Here is a 22,357-nt window from a genome sequence, read left to right as displayed (position 1 = left end):
TATTTTGAAATATCTGGCATTTACATTTTGTTGTGTGCTTGAAAAAATAATATTATCATGCAGCCTTCCTCAATCACACCCCCAGTAGCCAACATGATTGTCACATAAATCCTCTCACTTTAAAATCAGAGACAGTAAAGTAAACACCAAGCTTCCTGAAAGACAGAGCCTGATATTTGACCTCTGTCTTTGGAATGTACAGCAAATGTGACATTTTAAGAACAAGAATAAGAGGCCTATTTACAGAACTGCTCTTTACACCACTGCAGTCTACTCTGCACCATTCTACTCTGCACCACTCTACTCAAATACACTCTACTTCACCACGCTCTACTTTATTACACTCTGCATCAATCCACTGTATGCCACTACAATCTTCCCGTCTTCAAATCACTCTCCTCTGCACCACTACACTCTAAGCCATGTCACTCTACGTCACTCTACTTTGCAACACTGCACTCTCCACCTCTGAACTCTACGCCACTCTTCTCTGCAACACTACACTCTATGCCAATGCATTGTATGCCACTCTACTCTGCATCGCTCCACTGTACGCCAATTCACTCCAATCTACTCTGCACCACTCCACTGTACGACACTGTACTCTACAACACTGCACACTATACAACTGCACTCTACTCTGAAACAATCTACTGTATTCCACTCAGAGCTATTCCACTCTACGCCACTCCTCTCTATGCCACTGAAATCTACCCTACTTCTCTCCATTACACACCACTCTATTCTATGCCACTGGACTCCATGCAACTGCACTCAATTCTTATACACTCTACACCACTTTAATCAAAACCAGTACACAGGACATCAATGCACTAAATGACAATGTACTCTGCGCCACTGCACTGCATGCAACTATACTCTACTCTGCAAGACTCTACTTTATGCCACTGCAATCTATGCCACTCTACACCATTGCATACTACATTACTGTACCTTAAACCACTAAACACCACTGCTCTCTACACCACTACACTCTATACCACTGCACTATACGCCACTCTAATCTACAGTGCACCACTGCACTCTATGATACTGCATTCTATGCCACTTCATTCCTCGCCTCTACTCTATTTTGCACCATTCTACTCTATGCCAGTGCACTCTACCCCACTCTACTATGCACCATTGCACTCTTTGCCACTGCACTCTACACCACTCCAGTCTATGCCACTCCACTCTACTCTGACCAACTCCACTCTATGCCACTCCTCTATTTCACTCTACTCTGCAACCCTGCACTCTGTGAAATTACACTTTATGGGTATGCACTGTACACCCCTGTCATGCCACTGCACTCTACCCTGCACCATTCCGCTCTACCCTGCACAGCTCCACTCTTTGCCTCTTCACTCTACTCAGAAACAATCTACTGTATGACACTGCACTCTACGCCACTCTAATTCACTCTGTGCCACTCCACTCTATGCAACTACATTCTACTCTGCACCACTATACACTACGACATTGCACTCTACAACACTACTCTATGCCACTGCACTTTACCCTGCACCACTCCACTCTACACTGCATCACTCCACTTCACATCACTTCACTCTATGTCACTGCACTCTACGCCACACATCACCACTACACTCTATGTCACTGCATTCCATGCCACTTTTTTCTACTGTGCCCCATTGTACTCTGCGCCACTATTTTCTGCACTACTCTACTCTGCACCACTCTCCAGTCTTCTCTGCACATCTCCACTCTACTCCAATGCCCTATATGTCAATATACTCTACGCCACTGCATTCTATGCCTCTGCACTCTACTCTGCACAACTGAACTCTATGCCACTCTACTACACTCTACACCAATGCACTCTGTGCCACTACAATTTGTGTTTCTACACTCTACATCACTCTACACCACTCTAATCTATTTTGCACCTTGCACTCTATGCCACTAAGTAAGTAAGTAATTTTATTATTGATTTATTATTTAAAATCTTTACAAAACACAAAGTATCCATCAGGTACATCTAAGTTATAAAACATCATGAAAATTGCATTTTAAAGAACAGTAAATCTTTAAAATATATACATTCATTATTAAAACTGCTTCTAACAAAACAATTCATATGTTAAAAGTTAATTCCAACGTCATGCTGTTGTAATTTTTTCCATACTATTGTTTAAAATGTTGTCAAGGCAGAGTTAATAGGTACGTCATCTGGAAAAAGACATCAAATCAGTGCTTGTCTACATGTCCTTATACCTCTTTCATTAACCCCTTCGATGCTCATGACAAGCTCAGCTCTTCATGCAGCACAATGCTCGTGTGATTATGACGAGCTGAGCTCGTCATGACCACACCCGTTTTTATTGCTGTCCATCACAGCAGGAGAATATCTCAAGCAGGGATGAGGTTAAATAGCCTTTTTAGTAAAGTTAATCTTTCATTTTTCAGTTCTGGACAGAGGCACAAGAGATGTATAATATTTTCCTCCTCAAGTTTGCACAACCTGCACAATATGTTATTTTCAAGTTTTTTCCAAGGCAGTGCATGGGATTCACCCGGTCATATGCCAAAACGTGCCTTGATGAAGATCTGTTTGATTCTCAATGACCATGCCGTGGCCAAATATTGCTGAGGCCTTTTTTTATGTAGCCATTTATTATGGACCATGCATGTTTCCTTTTAACAAGGGTCGATTTGTTGCTTATCAATGATAGGTAATCTGTTGTTTTATTCACAACTTTTTAAAAAGATTCCTGGGTTATAGTAGAGGTCCAGACCCCCCTAATCTCAAATTCATCCAGAGACTTGTCCAGGTATTTCCAGGCAGATGATTTGTTGTTTCCATAAATTTATTTCCACAAAAGCTGCGAAATTAAGTTTTCCTTATCATTTTTCACTCTATTCCATACTTTGATTATATGACCCTTTCGCATGAACAGCTGGTTATTCAGGCCAAATTCCAGCCTGACTTGGGCTTGTGATGCACTTTTTGGAAGGAGGAAGAGAAATCTAAAAGTTTTTGAAATAGCTTTGTTAACAATCATTGCATCTTTTCCGTTTAGGGCCTCACTGCCATAAGTTAATGATGGTAATAATTTAGCCGATATTACCTCAAGAAGTGGTTGATAGGATAGGTTACTTGTTGACTTTTTGATGACCCCAAATGCAGCTGTTGGATCATTTGCTATCCTAAGGATATCAAGTTTCTGGGGAATAACGTTGCCATTGTCATTGAATATAACTCCCAGATATCTATAGGTTTCAACTTTTTCCAAGTTCTCCTTTCCCAGAAACCATTTGGAATTGTACTTCCTTTTGAAATTTTTGGTGACAACCATAACTTTAGATTTAGTTTTATTTATTACCATTTTGTTTTCTGTTGCGTATTCCAGAGTTCGTGTTATCAAGCGTTGTAAGCCCACCTTTGTGTTGCTTAGAAGGATGACATCATCTGCGTAGAGTAGGTTAGATATATGTTTGTTGGCAAGCTTCGGCGGGTGAGCATTTATGTCGTTCAGGGCTTCTGTCAAATCGGCTGAAAACAGATTAAATAATAAAGGAGCCAATACACATCCTTGCTTCAGTCCACCTAGCCTTCATATTTCCTTAGTTAGTGACTGACCATTACTGATACGTACTCTGGCCCAAGTGTGTGTATGTAGAAGACGGATCAGGTGTAGTAACAAAGGAGGGATCCCTTGTATACATAGTTTTTCCCACAAACTTTCTCTATCGACACAATCAAATGCTGATTTATAGTCAACCAAGCATAAATACAAAGGTTGTATTTTTGTAATTGATTTGTCGATCAAAGCAGATAGAGCTAAGATATTAGTAGAGGTTCCTAGGCCTTTAATGAAACTGGTTTGGTTAGGCAGGAGAATATAGTTGTCTTTAGCCCAGTCAGTTAGAATTGTTAGCAAGATCCCTGCAAACCGTTTTGCATCAGTGTCCTGAAGGGTTATCAATCGATAGTTTCCAGGCAATGCCCAATCTCCTTTTTTATAAATGGGAGATATTAAAGACCCTCTCCAGGTTTCAGGTATCGCCCCTGTCCGGACTACTTCTCTAAAAACCCTGGCAAGGTGTTCTGCCCATATGTCAGGATCCTCCTTATCCAGGGCAAAGGGAATACCATTTGGCCCCGGTGCTCCATCTTTCTGTTTTTTTATTAGCTTGGCAACTTGGTCTTGAGTAATTTCGAAATCACTTTCTTGTTTTGGATTATATGTTACATTCCAACTGACATGCGCTTCGATTCCAGTTTTTGTAGTATCTGGGTTTAAATGGTCAACTTAAATGGAAACTACAGCTTTATCTGGTCTAGTTAAGCTGTTTATCATTTTCCAAAACTCCCTTGTGTTTCCTTGATTGCTGGCATAAAAAATTTGAGTCCAATGGTCGTTGTTTGCTGCATTTTTTTCATTCCAGATTAATTTCCTTAGGTTTTGATTTAACTCCTTTAAAACAGCTTTCGTTTCTTTTTTATTGGGGAACTTTGTCAGCTCTTTCCTCAGTCTATTTCGAGTCCGTTTCATTTTCTGTACCGCATAAGGAAGATTAATATGAGTTTCCCGTTTTTCTTTCCGAGTTATAAATCTTTCTCTAGGGTCCCTCTGATTACGATTATGGTTAGGTAATTTGGATATAAAAATTACCCATTGATCAACTATTGATGTAGCTGGACTTTCTTGGAAGCATTCAGTAGCTAGTTTTAAGGCTAGATCACTAGTCAGTCGTTTGTTGTTCGATTTCCAGTTTAGTTTCTGGTAATTGGTGGTTCCAATTTGGTCTTGTGTTGTTAAATAGAGTTGCTGTTTTGTATTTTTGAAAGAAGTGGTGATTACTTGCTGTCTGTGATCACTCTCTGGGAGCTTTTTTAAGTAATACTCGGTACAGTTATTAAAAACTTTCAGCGATACCATAGTATAGTCAAGCCGCGATTTTGCATTATGGGTATAGCAGGACCATGCAGAAGGAGAATCAGTTGGAAATCTACCATTGAGTATTCGTAGCCCCAAAGCTTCCATATCTTTAACTAAGTTTAGGCCTATTTGATTTTGTCTCAGTTTTAATGAAGTCTCTATTACTTGCGCTGGTATTAGCCATTGATGATCTTGTGAGTGTGTCACATCATCTCTTGCAAAAGGAATTAATAGATTTAGGTTAAAATCTCCTGTAATAATGAAATCCATGAGGGGGTCCTCTATCCTTTGCTCTACCAAGTAGGTGTAGAGAGCAGCACACATGGTCTTCCTAGAGGTAGCTGTTGGCGGAATGTATATAGTAACCAGCTTTAATGATTTTTCTGGATCATAAATCTTGTATTTTAGCTGGACAGACTGAATATGACAGTTGTTTGTAACCAATGGCGTATGCTCTGCCTTTAGATCAATCGCAATTAATATTGCAAGACCTCCAGAAGGGCGACCATAGCTGCTTAGCTTAATAGCAGGTTCAAAATATCCTTTATAACCATGGATAATAATTGGAGCTGTTGCCTAGGTCTCCTGTAATAAGATTATCTGGTAATTCCTAAGTAATTGAGTTATGTTGTCCAGATTTTTGCCTTTACCATTTATATTCCATGAGCAAATTGTTATAGGATCATTTTCTTCTTTTGAGTTTTCAAGTGTTGTTTTCTGGTTTACTTGTCATTGTTTGTTATTTCCATGTAGGGCCATTTTTATCCATGACTGATTTATCTCATTTTCCTTCTCTATCTTTTTGTTGCCAGGTGGATTTGCTACTACTCTAACTATTTATTGTATTGGAATTTTTAATACAGAGAAGGTTGCTGGCCCCTTTTTTTCTTTCTCAGTACTTAGCATATTTTCTGATTTTATGAATGGAGTGGGATATTCCTTTGACACATCATTATTCCCCAACTGCGAAAAATATCTTCTTCCTTCATGATTTGTTCCACTGCAGAAGAAGATGTTAATGTTATTACAGTGAGTGGCAGTATACCTTTCTGGTTTTGTAGGAAGCCAACACATTCGATTTCCTTCGTTGTCAGATTTGTTAGTGTTGGAACTGATTTAAATAGGCGCAAACAATTTGTTTAGCGTATCCTGTTGCCCTCTTGATTCATATACTGGTTTAAAAATCAGTTGTTCCGTCAATTGATTTACCTGGTCCCACTCATGTCTCTTGTTTATTTCTTGTTTTACTATATTTATAATTCATATGTTGTTGCTACTTCTGGATATTACTAGATGATCTCCTTTTATTGAATGGGTTGTATCCTCTATTAAATCCTCTGAATCCAATTGTATTACCTGCTCATTGAGAGGAACTTGCTTTACATTTGTTTATTCATATGGATTCCGATTTGGTATTTGTTTCTCCATAAACCCCACATTCAATAGGCCTGGATTCTCATCTCCTACCACAATCTTATCTATTTCTAGTTTTCCTAAACTAATTGCAAGGTCATTTTTCGGTGGTTTTCCTCTACGGGTATCCTTTTTGGGCATTTTTTCCATGCAGTCAGTTCCGGATTTGTAATCCAGAGGTTCCTTCAGTATCAAGTTTTTCCAGACTTTGGAAGATTTATCAGGTGTCATATTGATAGTGTCACTATCAGATTCTCTATCTATTGCAGTCTTCTTTATTGGGTCATTTTGCATGTTCATATGTTTTCCATGTTGTACAAAAATATCAAAATACTTAATGTTTGTTGTGCTGAGCTTTAACGGCTGGTCACTACCTATATCAGTTTGTTTTCCCATTGTTTCCTTTAAAGGTAGTTTCCCCTTATTGATTTTATTTTTTATTAAGCCATCATATGAGTCTGGGTAGTTTTTTCTCATGTCTTTTTGCCATTATAAAGGGATTCAAGACCTGATCAGTTTCATCCTCCTCATCAATATCATCATTTTTCTTCTCCACCACTTGATTATTTGAATTCTCATTTTTGTTTTTTTTAATATCCTGTTGAATATTTAGGATGGTAGGAACGATTGGTTGATTTTCAACATCTAACCCACTTTTATCTGTTAAGTTATCCTTTTTAGTATGCTTGGTTTTCATTGTACAGCATACACCTTCTTTATAGGGTTTTTTCCTACTTCTGTCCCATTGGAGACTTGCCTTGACATCCTCTAATATAGTACCAATACCTTCTGGTATTGTTGTTAATTTGTTAATTATTGGCATACATGAGCATTCTATATAGGAGGTTGATGGATCCGGTTGGGCTCTAGTTATTAAGCAATTAAGGTCAGCTAGTTTAACATCTATTCCTGCGACCGCTTTGGCCATTGTTCCCAGTATTTCAATTTGTACATCCATTTTGTTTGACTGAAGTGACAATGCTTCAAGGGTAAGTGATGATGTTTGATAAAAGATATCCCAGATAGAACCCAAATCTTGATTATCAATGGTTTTACTGCTTTGTTCAACCATGGTTCCTGTTTGGTACTGGGGGATTTTTTTAGGTGGCTCCTATTATAGCCATCAGATCGTACTAAATGTACTGGTTCAGAATGACATCTTATTTTTTTCCTGCAGGTTGAATTATTTTCCTACCCAGACTTGATTTATCAGGTTGTTTGACTAGGTTAGTTGGCAAAAGATTTAAAGGTTCATTTTCCAGAATGCTCTGATCATTTGGTTGTGTTGGCAAAAGTTTTAATGGTTCATTTTCCAGAATGCTCTGATCATTTCGTTGTGTTTGCAGATCTATCGCTCCCTCATTGTCTGAATGCATAGCTGTCTCCCACTTGGAAAAAACATATTTGTTTTTCTTAAATTGTGTTTCCTGTAAAGAATCGTCCGATATATTATGATTATCAAGTGTCGGTACCAAACCTTGAGCAGTATTTTTTCGTATTTCAACATTAACCTCTATAGGGCTCCTAGATGACATGGTTACTACACCAGATTTCATGGACTGTTCAACATGTGAGATCTCAGTTTTTATTTCCTCTATCGTAATCTCCTCATGTAGATTCCTTATGCACATCATATCCTGGGTAATAGCTTCCATAGGTGATTGATTTGTTGGTTTAGCCAATTTATAGGGCTCAATGTCTCCATTAGTTATTTTTTCCTCAGAGTCTTGATTTAGGCCAGTTTGTTGAATCATAGCTTTCTGACTGCTAGTGGGCATGATATGCGTCTGTAAATTTCCTATTTCTGGGTCACTTTGTATTGACATCAAAACCCCTGTTGGACCTTTTAGAAAATCAAATTTATGAGGAATTTTTTATGCTTTTTTCGAACATTCTCGCAATTGGCGATATAAGCATCTGGTTCAACTCCTTAGGTTGTGCTTTAGCTTTTTTTAATATGTTTGGAGCTTTAGATTTACGTGATCTTCGTGCTGGAGGACTGATTGGACTTTCCTTTCCTGAACGCATTGTTTTAGTTTATTTAAGGTGTTCACAAGTTCACAAGTTTTCACAAGTTTAATTTCAATTTAAATAACAATATACCCCCTGCAAGAGACCAACCGATAGCATCTTGTATGATCTTGCACAGCCATATGAGCAAATATATACCCTAAGCAAGTATACAGCTCACAGCTCACGCCAGCAAGTGTTCAACTTACCCCTACTACTGAATCTACTGGTTGCTGATAGCTCGTTTGGCAGCCAGTTTGGTAAGTGAATATACAAGATATATGTCAGTTTAATAGTTTTCCCAGGATAATCACAATTTGGTCATAGGGACTATATATTCCATAGGTTCCATATGTTCCTTGTAGTCCTTGTGTTCTTGTCCTTGTGTTCTATGTTCTGTGAGACCAAATGGCCCCCTTTTCCTTCCAAAGTTAACAAGGGACTATAACTGAGTCCCCTCTCCCTCTCCTTCTCTTCGATACACTCACTCAGCACTTTGCTATGGCTAAAAAAGTGATTTAACCAGTTTTGGAACAGAAGTTCCCTTCACCAACTTTACCAGCTTCAAAGCTTCACAGAGTACTGATAGAGTACCAATACTGACAGTAACAAGTTGCTTGCCCTTTTTTTTTAAGTTGCTCGCAGTTCTGTAATTCTATTTGTAATTTATAATTTATAATTGTATTTATAATAGTATTTTTATTTATAATCAACTGTTTTGGCTCCCGACCACAAGGTCAAGTTCTCATATTGTCAGAGGCAAAAACAAGACAAATCCAAATTGAGTAAAACAACCATAGAATGTAGACTCCTCACCACGACCTCACACATCAAAACATTAGGGTTCCCTTTTACTATTTTTTCAGGGGATGCTCTTCCCCCCGCCTCGCCTTCACCGTGGCCAGAGGAGAGACTCTGCAGCTCTTTTGGTGCGGTATTCCGCAGCGCGCCGCAGCACGCCGTCTCCTCCTCCTAGCCTGTCTGCTCCCAACCTTGCACAGAGATGGCCGCCAAACGCCGATCACCGCCGGCCACCGAGACAACAAGGCATTGGCGTGGCAGAGGAGCGGTGACAGCAGAGCAAGGGCAAACTCTGGGAACAGCTGCCATTGGGAAATAGCGGTGAAGGCAAGCGACGGGGGTACTCGGCAGTTCCAGCAATCAGGCAACATAGCAGCAACATGGCAGCAACACGACCAGGTACGTGACTTCTCCTCCTCCACTCTCACACCACTGCAATCTACACCACTCTACTCTATGCTACTTCACTCTACACCACTCTACTCTATGCCACTGCACCCTACTCTACACCTCTGCACTCTACTCTACACTGCTCCGCTCCACTCTACTCTGCACCTCTTCACTCTTTGCTACTTCACTGTATTCTGAAACAATTTACTCGACGCCACTGCACTCTACCCTGCACCACTCTACTATACACCACTGCACTCCATGCCAGTGCACTTCTATACCACTTCAATCTATTCTACACCACTCTCCTCTGCATCACTGCACTCTATGCCAATTCACTATACATTACAGCACTCTAAGCAAATCTACTCTGCACCACTTCACTCTAGGCCACTGGACCCCTATTCTATGACACTGCACTCTGCAATACTCCACTCTATGCTGCTCTACTCCACTCTATGATGCTTGATGCAATCCCCTTCTATGCCACTGCATGCCACTTTACTCCACTCTATTCTACAACACACAACTCCACTCTACTTCACTCTATTACTCCATTGTACGCCACTTCACTCTATGACACTCTATGCCACTCCACTCTACGCTGCTCCACTCTACAACACTACTCTATGCCATTCCATTCTCCTACAACACTCTGCTCTACACCACTCCATGATACCCTATGCCACTCCCTTAACGGCACTCTACTCCACTTTGACAGTCTATTCCAATCAACTCTGCTCCAATTTATGCCCTTCAATTCTACAAGACTGCTTGTTTACTTTTTGGATTAGGATACCAAAATCCAAACATTACATCAAATGATATCTTACCTGTAATGCTCAAAGGGTTAAAATTGGATTCTTTATTTCTGTCTGATATGTGCCTAATCCATATCCTACAGTTTTCTTCCAAAACAGTCACATGAAGAGCTGTTATACTGTAAATCTGCATCCTTGTCTTGACCGTACATGCAAAATAGCCCAACAAGGTCTCTTGAGTGCAATTAAGAATAACAAAGCAATGTTTTGTCATATTTTGGTTCAGGAAATCATAGCAATAGCCTTGTAACCTCAGGTCCACAACTTTACAAGGGAATGGTCACAGCATTGTATTCCCTTAGCAACTACATTGATTATAATATACAATATCATCTACAGAAGATTCAGAATTCTCTAGAAGCTATTGCCCTCATGTATCCCATTTCGTTTTCCCATAAAGAAGCCCCAAACATCATCAAGAGTCCAAAACCTTGTAGGGAACATAGGCTCAACAAGATCCCTGTAGATTTCTACATATCTGAACTAAAGTTTGGGGGTCCTAATGTCCTTTTTTTTAACATCATCTCATATTGCTCCCATCACTCACACTTGGCCATCATCTAAGATCATTTTAGTACATAGGAAAGATGGGTGGAATGATTTGGGTGATTAGCAATTGTCTAGTCTTATCTATTCTTCACAAAATAGGTACACATAGGCATGCATTCACTTCTGCTCCATGATTGTTGGCCTGTGAACAGTGATTTTTGTTGAGCCATTTCCATTATCTTGGGCACTTTTTCCCTTAAAAATTCAAACAGACATATTCCTTTCAAATTATTTTAATGGTCTTGAGTTGTTTTTCTAAATTGGTTTGGTAAGAATATTGTGTTGGGTGCTTTACTTAAACATTGTTAGACTTGCTTGAATTTAATACACATGTCTCTGGTTATTACTTGGGGCTTGTTCCACACCAACTAGGGGCTGGGCTGAGATTCTCTCAGAATCTGTTTTGATGTAACCAGAGTATATTCATTAGGTTGTTAGGAGTACTCCACCTCCAAATTAATACTCACATTTTTGAACCCTCCCAAATAAGGTTGTGAGAATGTCGTTTTTTTAATGAAAGAGATGTAATATTTCATGCCTTTGGAGCAGCAAAAACACAGAATTAGGCCAATCCAGCCTCTGTTTTAGTGGATAAACAGAGAAACAGAGTTGAAATGCTTCTAAACTGAGTACTAATATTTAGAGTGGGGACTCACACTGTACAGTCTTTACTCTAAGGCAAAGGTAAATCTATGACTTGCTTTCCATTACCCTTATAGTGTTCATGGCTACTTGTTTATTTTCACTCCATCTTCGTTGGTGTATATCCCACCTCCTACAGATGTTCATATTGGTAAAGGGACTGGCACTACCTGCGATGACAGACAATAACCATCCGCACTCTTCGGGAGCCTCTGCTTTTTCCCTGCAACAACCACTTAAAATATAGGGTGGCTGCAACTAGCATGGTCCTACTTCTAAAGAGGAACATGAGTCTCAGGAAAGGCCTCTCCTTTGGATTGCAGAGAAGGTCTGATATAGCGCGGTTCAGCCTAGCCAATCCTACTACAGTGGGGTGAACATAGAATAACACAGAGCCACATCTGTGATGAAAACCGTACTTAAAGCTGGTATGTCCAATGACTGCAACATATACACATCAACACCATGTCAGTGGCAGCAATGAGGAAATGTTGCAGATGCACAATGTGTTGTTAGGGTTCTTTCTGTGTCAAAGATGTATACCCTCCTACTTATCTTAGGGTGACACCTATTGCAATTGTTTTCATGATCAATATATCTAAGCTGAGAGATAAATGCCCTGTGGGACAATTGGATTGCAGTCAGTGGAGAGACCTCAGGGCACACTTAATGGCGAATAAGCGATGGAGAAGACAATAGTCTAGGCAAGGATGGACAAAGATGATGGCAAACATAGGTCAACAGCCCCAGAGGGAAAAGGTCATCATGCCTGCAAACTCCTCATTGAGAAAGATCAACAAGGAGAAACCTATTTTAAGAAAACCTCAATGGAATAGACTTCAGACTTCAAAAATGTGGAAGAACCTATGTCCAGATGATCAACATCCTGAATCCTGTAGACCTAGAACATTCAAAAATTCAGTCTCGCTCCAAAAACAACAAGTGTCAAAATCTTCCACCAAAAAACTAAAAGGTGAAGTGCAAAATGCCATAGGGGAAAATCTTCAACCCCTTCATTAGAGTGTAGAAGAAATGTATTAGCAGCAGAAGCTTAAGGATTTGCACCACAACCACAGAAATCCCCTTCACTCAAGGTAATCACAACAGACATCACCAGGATAAATGCATTCCCCTCAGCAGCAAACTCACATTTATTACCACTACCAAAAGGATGAACACTGTTACAAAGTCCTTTTCTACAGAAAGAAGCCTATGGTGACAAAGGACGGCTAAGAACTTCGGTTCTGCTGTGGAACAATGAGAATCCTTGTGGAAAATACCCTTCTCACTACCAAAAGAATCATTTCCAAAATGCTAAGCAAGGGCAACACAATCATCATAACTCTAGTGTAACTACTATCCAAACCAGAGGGTCCAGATTCCCGTTCCAAATGGCTAGTTGAAAACTATTTCAAAGCAAAGTAGCTACAGACTCTCAAAGGTGGCAGGGGCTTTAGAGGATTTTGTGGATGATGCTGCATGACTGGTTTTCCCAAGTTCAGCAAGGACACAAACATGTATGACTACTCTTAAGGAGAGGGATGGACAACTCAGAATTAGGAAGTTGCATAAATGCATTGAGTCATAACTTAAGTGAAGGTAGTTTTATTATATCAACCAAAGTGCCTTAGTTTGTCAGTCCTAAAGTCCGCTGATTGCATTCAACCCACAATTGTAGCAACGTGGCATGGTGCAACAAGTATAAATTAACATCCTTCCAATCTTTCCATATCCAAATTAATGTATGCCTAAGGCAGTGACACTTGAGAATTAGAACAGAAGCATGGTTTAACCTTTAGAATTACTCCATTTGAAATAAATATCCATGCATCCAGATGGCTGCTATTATATTGGGCTCTCTGTAGATGGTTCACATTAGAACTGAGCACAATCTATAATCCTCAGTGCTTAGTGGTGCTTACCAAAGAATATGCATATATACAAAAAAAATAAGGTCCATGTGAGAAATAAGGGTACTGTTTTGAGGGGTGTGTGAAACTCTACTCAAGCAGCAACCACAATCTTTGTCAGGGTGAAGTCACACGGAAACCCCAAATTAACCTCTGCTCAACGCTCTGGTAGCTTGGGACAAAGCAGTCAGACTTAGCTTAAAAACAATGTGTAAATTATTTGTACAACACTTCAAACAGTTAGAAAGTGAAACTACAACACAAGAAAAGTTCCACACCAATTTAGAAACATAGTGTAAAACATTATATACATAAAGCAAGACCAAAATGACAACACTCCAATAAGTAGAACTGGAGCTATGCAAGGTCAAATATTTCAGTGTATATAACGCCAGAAAGCAAGCACAAATCGCCAGCTGTGGTTATCTGGTCTTGCCAGACTGGGACAAAGGCAAAAGTACAGGCTGCCTGTGATGGAGAGTTGGCTGGCCACCGGGACCCACTTAGGCCCCCAGCTGTTTAGATTTATTTTAGCGTTCAACTGTTGTATTTTGTGCTTTGTGTTTAAAATTGTGATTGTATACTTGTTCCCACTCTCCACTTCCCGCTGCCGCCGTTCTCGCGGCCACGTCCCCTCTTTCCGTGTCCTCCCCGCTCCCGCCTCCCAGCTGCTCCTCCCTCCCACTTAGCCATAAATGGCGACCGCACGGACGCGCAGCGGTCACGCGCAGCAGGCGCGTCGATTGTGCGCCGAAGGCACGCCAAAGGCAAGCCCGTCTGCGCCCGTCCGCGCCTGGACCGCACCCAGCGCCAGGACACCTGGACCCCGCCGATGCCTACCCACACGACCGACCTACGACGCAGCCACCCTCATCGCACTCAAACCCGACCGAACAAGAGCCTGCCACCGAGCAACCCTGAGGCGCACCCACGGACCCTTCACCTGCCAAGCCTGCAAGTTCACCTGCCTCTGGACCTGCACCACAGCCAACAAGCCGAGCACCAACAACAGCCAGCTCAAGTGCATCCTGCTCAACACCCGCTCCATACACAGACACGCCATCGAACTTTGGAACCTGCTCGACACTACCTCACCAGACGTCGCCTTCCTCACAGAAACCTGGATGAACGCCTCCTCCGCACCCGACATCGCCATCGCCATCCCAGACGGATACAAGATCACCCGGAGAGACCGTGTCAACCAGATTGGAGGAGGCATCGCCATCGTACACAAGAACACCATCCGCATCACGACCGACTCCAACGACACCTTCGTCGCCGCCGAGCACCTCCACTTCCAGATACACAACGACCCAAAGACGACCCTCAGAGGCACCCTCGTCTACAGACCCCCGGGACCACATACACAATTGTGCGAAGACATCACAGACTTCATCAGCCCACACGTCTTCTGCTCCGCTGACTACATCCTCCTAGGGGACCTCAACTTCCACCTGGGGAACAACAAGGACCACAACACCTCCGTCCTGCTGGACAACCTCGCGAACCTCGGACTCAAGCAACTAGTCAACACCCCCACCCACTACGCCGACCACACGCTTCATCCAGTCTTCTCTTCCAGCAAGCACATCACCTTCAGCCACTCCACAGGACTTCACTGGACTGACCACAGCTGTGTCCACATCAGCTTCAGAAGAACCACGACCCACCACCACCCACAACAGGTTCCTCACAGGAGCTGGAGAAAGATCACCGCCGAGCAGCTCACCACCTCCCTCAGTCAGAACCCACCCGCCAGCACAACGGACCCCACCGAAGCAGCACGCAACTTCACGAAGTGGCTGACCGACTGCGCTGATGACCTCGCGCCACTAAAGAACCCTACCAGCAGACCCAGAAGCAAGAAAGCCACCTGGTTCACCGACGAACTCAAGGACTCCAAGAAAAACTGGTGCACCCTCGAGAAAGCCTGGCTCCTCGACCAGACCACAGACAACATGACCGCCCTCAAACACGCCACCCGCAAGCACCACCAGCTCATCCGTACTACCAAGAAGAAATCACTGAAGGAATGACTGGACAACAACGCCCACGACAGCAAGGAACTCTTCAGCATCGTCAAGGAGTTCTCCAACCCCAGCACCGGCAACAACAACATCACTCCTTCACAAGACCTCTGCGACTCTCTCGCCTCGTTCTTCCACCGCAAGATCGCCGACATCCACAACAGCTTCAGCGCACCATCAACGCACCCAACCATCGAACCAACGCCCTCCACCGCCAACCTCCACACCTGGACCACAGTGACCACCGAAGACACAGCCCGCACGATGAACACCATCCACTCCGGATCTCCGACCGACCCCGCCCCTACCACGTCTACAACAAGGCCGACTCCATCATCGCACCCCAACTCCGGGACGCATCAACACCTCCTTCAACACCGCCACCTTCCCGGAGATCTGGAAACATGCCGAGATCAACGCCCTACTGAAGAAACCAACAGCTGACCCCACCGACCTCAAGACCTTCCGCCCCATCTCGCTCCTCCCTTTTCCTGCCAAAGTCATCGAGAAGACCATCAACAGACAGCTTGCAGCCTTCCTCGAGACGAACGGATCCCTCGACCCCTCACAGTCTGGTTTTTGAGCCAACCACCACACCGAGACCGCCCTCATCGCAGCCACCGACGACATCAGAACCCTGCTCGACAACGGGGAAACAGCGGCCCTCATCCTCCTGGACCTCTCTGCAGCGTTCGACACCGTCTGCCACCGCATCCTAGTTCAACGCCTCAGCAACATCGGTATTCAAGAGAAGGCACTGGAGTCGATCATCTCGTTCCTCACCGGAAGAACACAGAGAGTCTGCCTCCCCCCGTTTCGATCCGAGGCCACCAAAGTCATATGCGGTGTTCCGCAAGGATCATCACTCAGCCCCACCCTCTTCAACATCTACATGAGACCTCTTGCAGCCATCGCACGCCAGCACAACCTCAACATCATCTACTACGCCGACGACACCCAACTGATCCTCTCCCTCACCAGAGACCCCGCCACCGCCAGAACGAGCCTACACGAAGGAATGAAAGACGTCGCCGAGTGGATGAAGAACAGCCGCCTGAAACTGAACTCAGGCAAGACGGAAGTCCTCGTCCTGGAACCATCGCCCTCCGCCTGGGACGACTGCTGTTGGCCTCCCGCCCTGGGCGCCACTCCCAAGCCAACAGACCATGCACGCAACCTGGGCTTCATCCTGGACTCCTCCCTCTCAATGACCAGACAAGTCAACGCCGTCTCCTCATCATGCTTCAACACCCTACGCATGCTCAGCAAGATCTTCTGATCGATCCCGACCGAAACCAGGAAGACGGTCACCCAGGCACTCGTCACCAGCCGACTGGACTACAGAAACACCCTCTATGCCGGAACCACAGCCAAGCTACAGAAAAGACTCCACGCATCCAGAACGCCTCCGCCCGACTCATCCTGGACATCCCCCGACACAGCCACATCTCCGGCCACCTGAAGGACCTGCACTGGCTCCCCGTCAGCAAGAGGATCACGTTCAGGCTCCTCACCCATGCACACAAATCTCTGCACGACCTGGGCCCCAAGTAGCTCAACGACCGCCTGACCTTCTACACGCCCACCCGCCAGCTACGTTTGACAAGCCTCGCCCTCGCCGCCGTACCACGCATCCGAAGAGCCACCGCTGGTGGCAGATCCTTCTCCTACCTGGCGGCCAAGACATGGAATTCCCTCCCCATCCATCTTCGGCTGACCCAGGACCATCTCGCCTTCAGGAGACAACTCAAGACCTGGCTGTTCGAGCAATAGCAGACCCCTTCCCCCAAGCGCCTTGAGACCCTGCCGGGTGAGTAGTGCGCTATACAAGTGTTGTGATTGATTGATTGATTGATTACATGAATCCTAATTGAGAAGAGATGCAGAGTCCTGTGTTGGGGATGCATCAAACAACAGAGGAGATGTCAGGTGAGGGCAAGCAGATGTATCGAGTGGTGGCAGTTCTGGGGAGCTGTGAAGTGAGATGCGAAATTCTTGTGGGGAAATGCATTTTGCAGAGTCAGTTCCCTTGGTTTGCGTTGGGCAAGGCGATGTCCTTGCATGGACATTTAATGTCATCCACAGAATCCAAGATGGGATAGCAGAGCACCTTCAGGCCTACTTGTGAGGGTCCAGGACTTGGATGGTAACACTTGGCCGGGCAGGACTTACAGATGGCAGAGCCCAAGTGTTAGGTTTAAGGTTGTTGGAAGCCTTTTTTGTCCCTGAGTCTTCTGATGAGGAGGACAGCCAGATAGCCCTTGTAGTCACTCTGAGGTCCTGGGTTTAGTTAAGCAGGTCCAGTCCTTCTCACCCAGGTATGAATGCAGCAGAGTAGCAGGTCAGCACAGCAGGGCAGCAGTCTTTTAGGGCAGCAGTCCAGCAGAGTGGCATTCCTTTCAGCAGCATAACAGTCCTTCTTGCTGGCAGAGTCTACAGGTCCAGAAGTGAACTGAAGAGTTGGTTGTAAGGGTCCAATATTTATACCAGGTGCCCACTTTAAAGTAGAGGAGCTTCTAGAGGCTTCCACACCCTTAGGTGTCCGTCATCTCCTTCCTCCCTGTCCTGTCCTGTCTAGTGTCAGACCTTTGTGAGAATCCTCAGGCAGGGCCTTTGTGATTGCAAGTGTGGTAAGTGACAGTGATTCCCCTTCATTAATACAAAGTGGCTCATCATGGAAACACCTATGTTCCCTTTATCTCACTACCTTGGAGGAGCAATACACAAAGACCAACTGCCAGCTACACCATGTCTTGTGATCCAGGAACAGGCTGCAGACACCCAATGGCTAGGGCAAGAAAATGCCAACTTTCTGCATTTTCAAAATTGTGACTAAAAATCTGACTTTATTATTAAAGAGAACTTTTAATTACAATTCTTTGGACACCAAACTAGACTTGTCCAGTGTATCCTATCGAACAGGCAGGCCTTGCAGTAGTGAAAAATACATGTAAGAATGTTTTACTTCCGTGACATGTAACACTTAAAAGTACATGTTCTTTTTAAACACAATGCACCCTGCCTTCTGGGCTTTTCAGGTTCTATCCTAGGGGTGACCTATATGTATTAGAAGGGAAGCAAATTGGCCTAGCAAATGGTTTATATTGTCAGGGCAACAGAGAAGCTTAAAACAGCACACACAGGCTGCACAAGTCAACTTTTGTAGATTTCAGGCAAAATAAAACTCAGAAAAAACTTTCACTGTTTCTGAGCCGAGCTAGCTGCAGTGCATACATTGTTTTGGATAAATTCCGAGTTAAATGTATGCGCTTTAGAAAGTACAAACGCATAATGCCCGTGCAAAGCAAACATTTTTCCTACTATCAATACAGTTATCTCTCACCATATAAAAAATGCTTCAAAATGAGAATTTCTGCCATATTTTACTGAATTGTGCAGTAATATTTGCCATGTATGCAGCCCACATTCCCGCAGAAACTCAATCATATTAATATTGTAACACGCAGAATATGAAGTACATTTCCTTGGCTTACAGTTCTACATATTATCTACCCAGACAAGATTGAGAAAAATAAAACATTATTCATACTTTCCAGCATACTTCAGAGAACAAGCAGCGTGCATCAAGTAATAGGTGTGAGGGAACCATTAAATCAATGGTCACGCGGTGCTAGACAAGATAATTGGATGTAAACATACTTGAACAACGTAATTTCAAAATTTGTAGAAAGACGTGCACTTGAGGGGTTGGTTGCTTGGTTACTTTTATTTCAACGTTTTTTGCAAGCATTTAATTTTGTGCAAATATACTAATATATGATGATATCACATATATAGCCTTAGAATTTTTGTTCTATTAAAACTGTATTCATAGTAAACTTCAGCATGCAACCAGTTACTACGCTTATGTCAATAGCACTCAAATCAGATAAACATGGAGGCTCTGAGGCCTAACAGTGTTATCATAGTACCAATTGATACTATTTGGAAGATGGATTGCCTGCTTGTACACTTGGTTCTCTCCATTGTATTCGTCAATGTATTTTTTTTTGGTTGAGAGATGAAAAATGCCTGTTTTTACTATCTTCTATTCTGAGGATGAAAAACACCTGCAAAATACATTTCTGTCTTGTTGTGCTCCCCAGACCTGTCAAAACTCACGAAAAATTATAAGGCCCGACAGCTCTGGGGTTAAGAATAATATATTGTCATGCTATGTCCCACCAGAGGCACAAAGAGTAATTTATCACTTTCAAGTCAGCATTGCTGCACCAGTTTCTATTAAATGCAAGCGGTTCTTTTGACTGCAATCTGATCCTCAAGTGTGCCCGGTTAATTTAGTTTGCAGCCTCGTGCATTTATTCAGATCTTCCTTTTTGTGTTAATTCCAGCTGACATTCGCTCAGATCTTTGGGTTAAACACGGGCAGAACAAATGTCACCATGTGCTAATTAAAATCAAAGGTTTCCATGGTTATTTATGCATTAATTCAACCAAGACGTTCAAAGCATAATCTGGAACCAGGCGAGGAAAGATTAGACTTTCAAATTAGAGTGGTAGAATGTCACTTCTTACCTCAAAACACACACTCTGCCAATCTTCCTCCTTTCATCCGGATTACTTCATCAGTCGCCAGTTAATTCTATTACCCAGCAATGAATGTGACGCAGTTTCAAAATAATGCACACCCACGTTTAATCAATAAGCAAAAAACATTAATAATGCTTAAAGGCAGAAGCTACTAGCAATTCAAGCAAGACCTGTGGTTTCAAAGGAAGACGAAAAAGGGTAAGTTGTTTTTGCATTTAAAATTGTAGATTTACCACTATTGTTAGTCAGCTAAAAAAATGCATATTAAACAGTTAGGAACAACGGCTCACAGTGTAAATGCGAACAGCAAAATTATGGCTGTACTGTTCACAACACTGCTAGAATGAGTCTAGAAGCCATACTTGTGCAAGGATCAGTTTTAAAGTTACATTCTGGCTGAAAATCTGCTTTTGTTAACTTGCATTAGGAAAAGGGTTCAAACATAACTTTGCCATGAAGAGTTAAAACAAGAGAGTTGGCACGTAAGGAGCATCTGTTTCTGGTGTTTTTAGTAGTGCCACCACCATGCATGACCTAGAAGATAAAAAACAAAATGAATGGATGAGGAACCACCTTATTGTTAAAATGCCACACCTGCCCACCAGCACAGACACAGGCTGTAGAGAGACGGGACTGTGAGTTAGTTATGCTGTAGAGAGTTGAGACCATGATGAAATGCAGAGACCTGGAAGAAAAGGGACAGTGAAGTGAGACAAAGGCTCTGGAGAGAAGAAGCAGTGGAAAGATGCTAGGGCTGAAGAGCGACGAAGGCAGGAATATTTGGTGAGATATTCATATTAGTGGTCTATATACATGAGGTTTGTGCATTTCACACTCCGGGTAAGCAAGCAGTTTAAATCAAAGGTAAATGTGGAAATCTGTAGTTTTTACAGCTCTGATAGTAAATAAAGAAAAACACAGAAAGTTTTGACTAACAACAAACCATAAACTTGTTGCAAAGGACATCCCGGTCAAAACAACACTCCTACTTCTTTATAAACACCTTTTCACACACCCAGCTTCCATACAAAACTCCTGCAGGAGGGTGCCACCCCCACTCAGTACACCTTGCTCAATTTATTAGAGTTGTTAGAACTCAGAAAGTCAGATTATCACCTTTAGACTCTCTGTGGAACTCAGGTTCTCTCTAACCCTAACTTACCCCACCAAGGTGCCCGAATACCATTCCTACCTTGGGCTAAATGACTGAACCATATGTACTGGCTTGCCAAGGTACACCTTTTACCCAAACTGGGGACACGGGTCCCTACAGGCAAGTCATCTATAATTCAAATATTGAACAAGCAGAAGAGTTTATGTTTGCAGGAGATGCAAAACAACTGCAAATTGCCCTTTTAAAGTAGTTGTGAAAGTGAGCATGCAGCAACTTCAGTCAGGGGAAATGAGGTTCACCCCTTCCTTTGAAGCACATGAAAACTATATTTTTTCAAATTTTTAGGGCTCAGGTGGGCAGAGATTGGACAGGGATGCCTGTGTCGAATCTAACAATCAGGAAGTGTTGTAGCGTATTCATGGTGGGCCTCATAAATTATTTTGTATGATTTAGTTTCTCCTCTCACTGATTAACTTCAGCTGCCATATCAAATTTCCTATGTCCTCCAATGGATCTTGTTCTGTGCATTAAAGGGACAAGAATATTCAGGGAATAAGCGATTATCATATGATGAACTAGAACAGATAATCGATAACCCTTAAAAATAGAAACAATCTCTCATGCAAAACCCTCTTTTAATTAGTTTATCATCAAATCAATTTTTGTGTTTATCCACAACCAAATAAATGAAGCAGAATCAGCAGAATATCTTATCATAATATATTTCTATTTAAGTATCAAAGGATTATACTAAATTGGTCCTAAGAAGTCCTTAGCAGCAATCTCAGACACAAAAAATTGTGTTTTCTCCTTATGGATAATTTTAAGCTTGGAAGGATTGAGTAAATAAGCCTGGTCTCCCTTGGCTTGAAACAGTGGTATAAGTTGCCTCAAATGCCACCTCTGCTGCATCGTAGCCTGGCAATAGTCTGGGCGTACAAAAAACTCAACCCTCTTCCCCTTTCTCTTTCAGTCTGGCCTAGCTAAATCATATAAAGCTTCCTGTGACAAAAAGTTGGCTAGTACCATTCCGCTTATTAAAGGGGAATCAGTGCACTCTTTGTAGTTCAGACTCCTATCTCCATTGGGTCAGTTCAGGGAAGGCTTTTGAAAACAACTCCTCAATACATTTTAGAATGTCACTGCCTTCCATTCCTTCAGGGACTCAAGCACCCGCAGATTGTTTCTCCTGGATCGATTCTCAAGATCAATTAACTTC

The sequence above is a fragment of the Lissotriton vulgaris genome, chromosome 4_1 (assembly GCF_964263255.1).
Source record: "Lissotriton vulgaris chromosome 4_1, aLisVul1.2, whole genome shotgun sequence".
NCBI lineage: Eukaryota > Metazoa > Chordata > Amphibia > Caudata > Salamandridae > Lissotriton > Lissotriton vulgaris.
The sequence above is the reverse complement of the archived record's forward strand: the minus strand, read 5'-3'. Positions refer to the sequence as shown.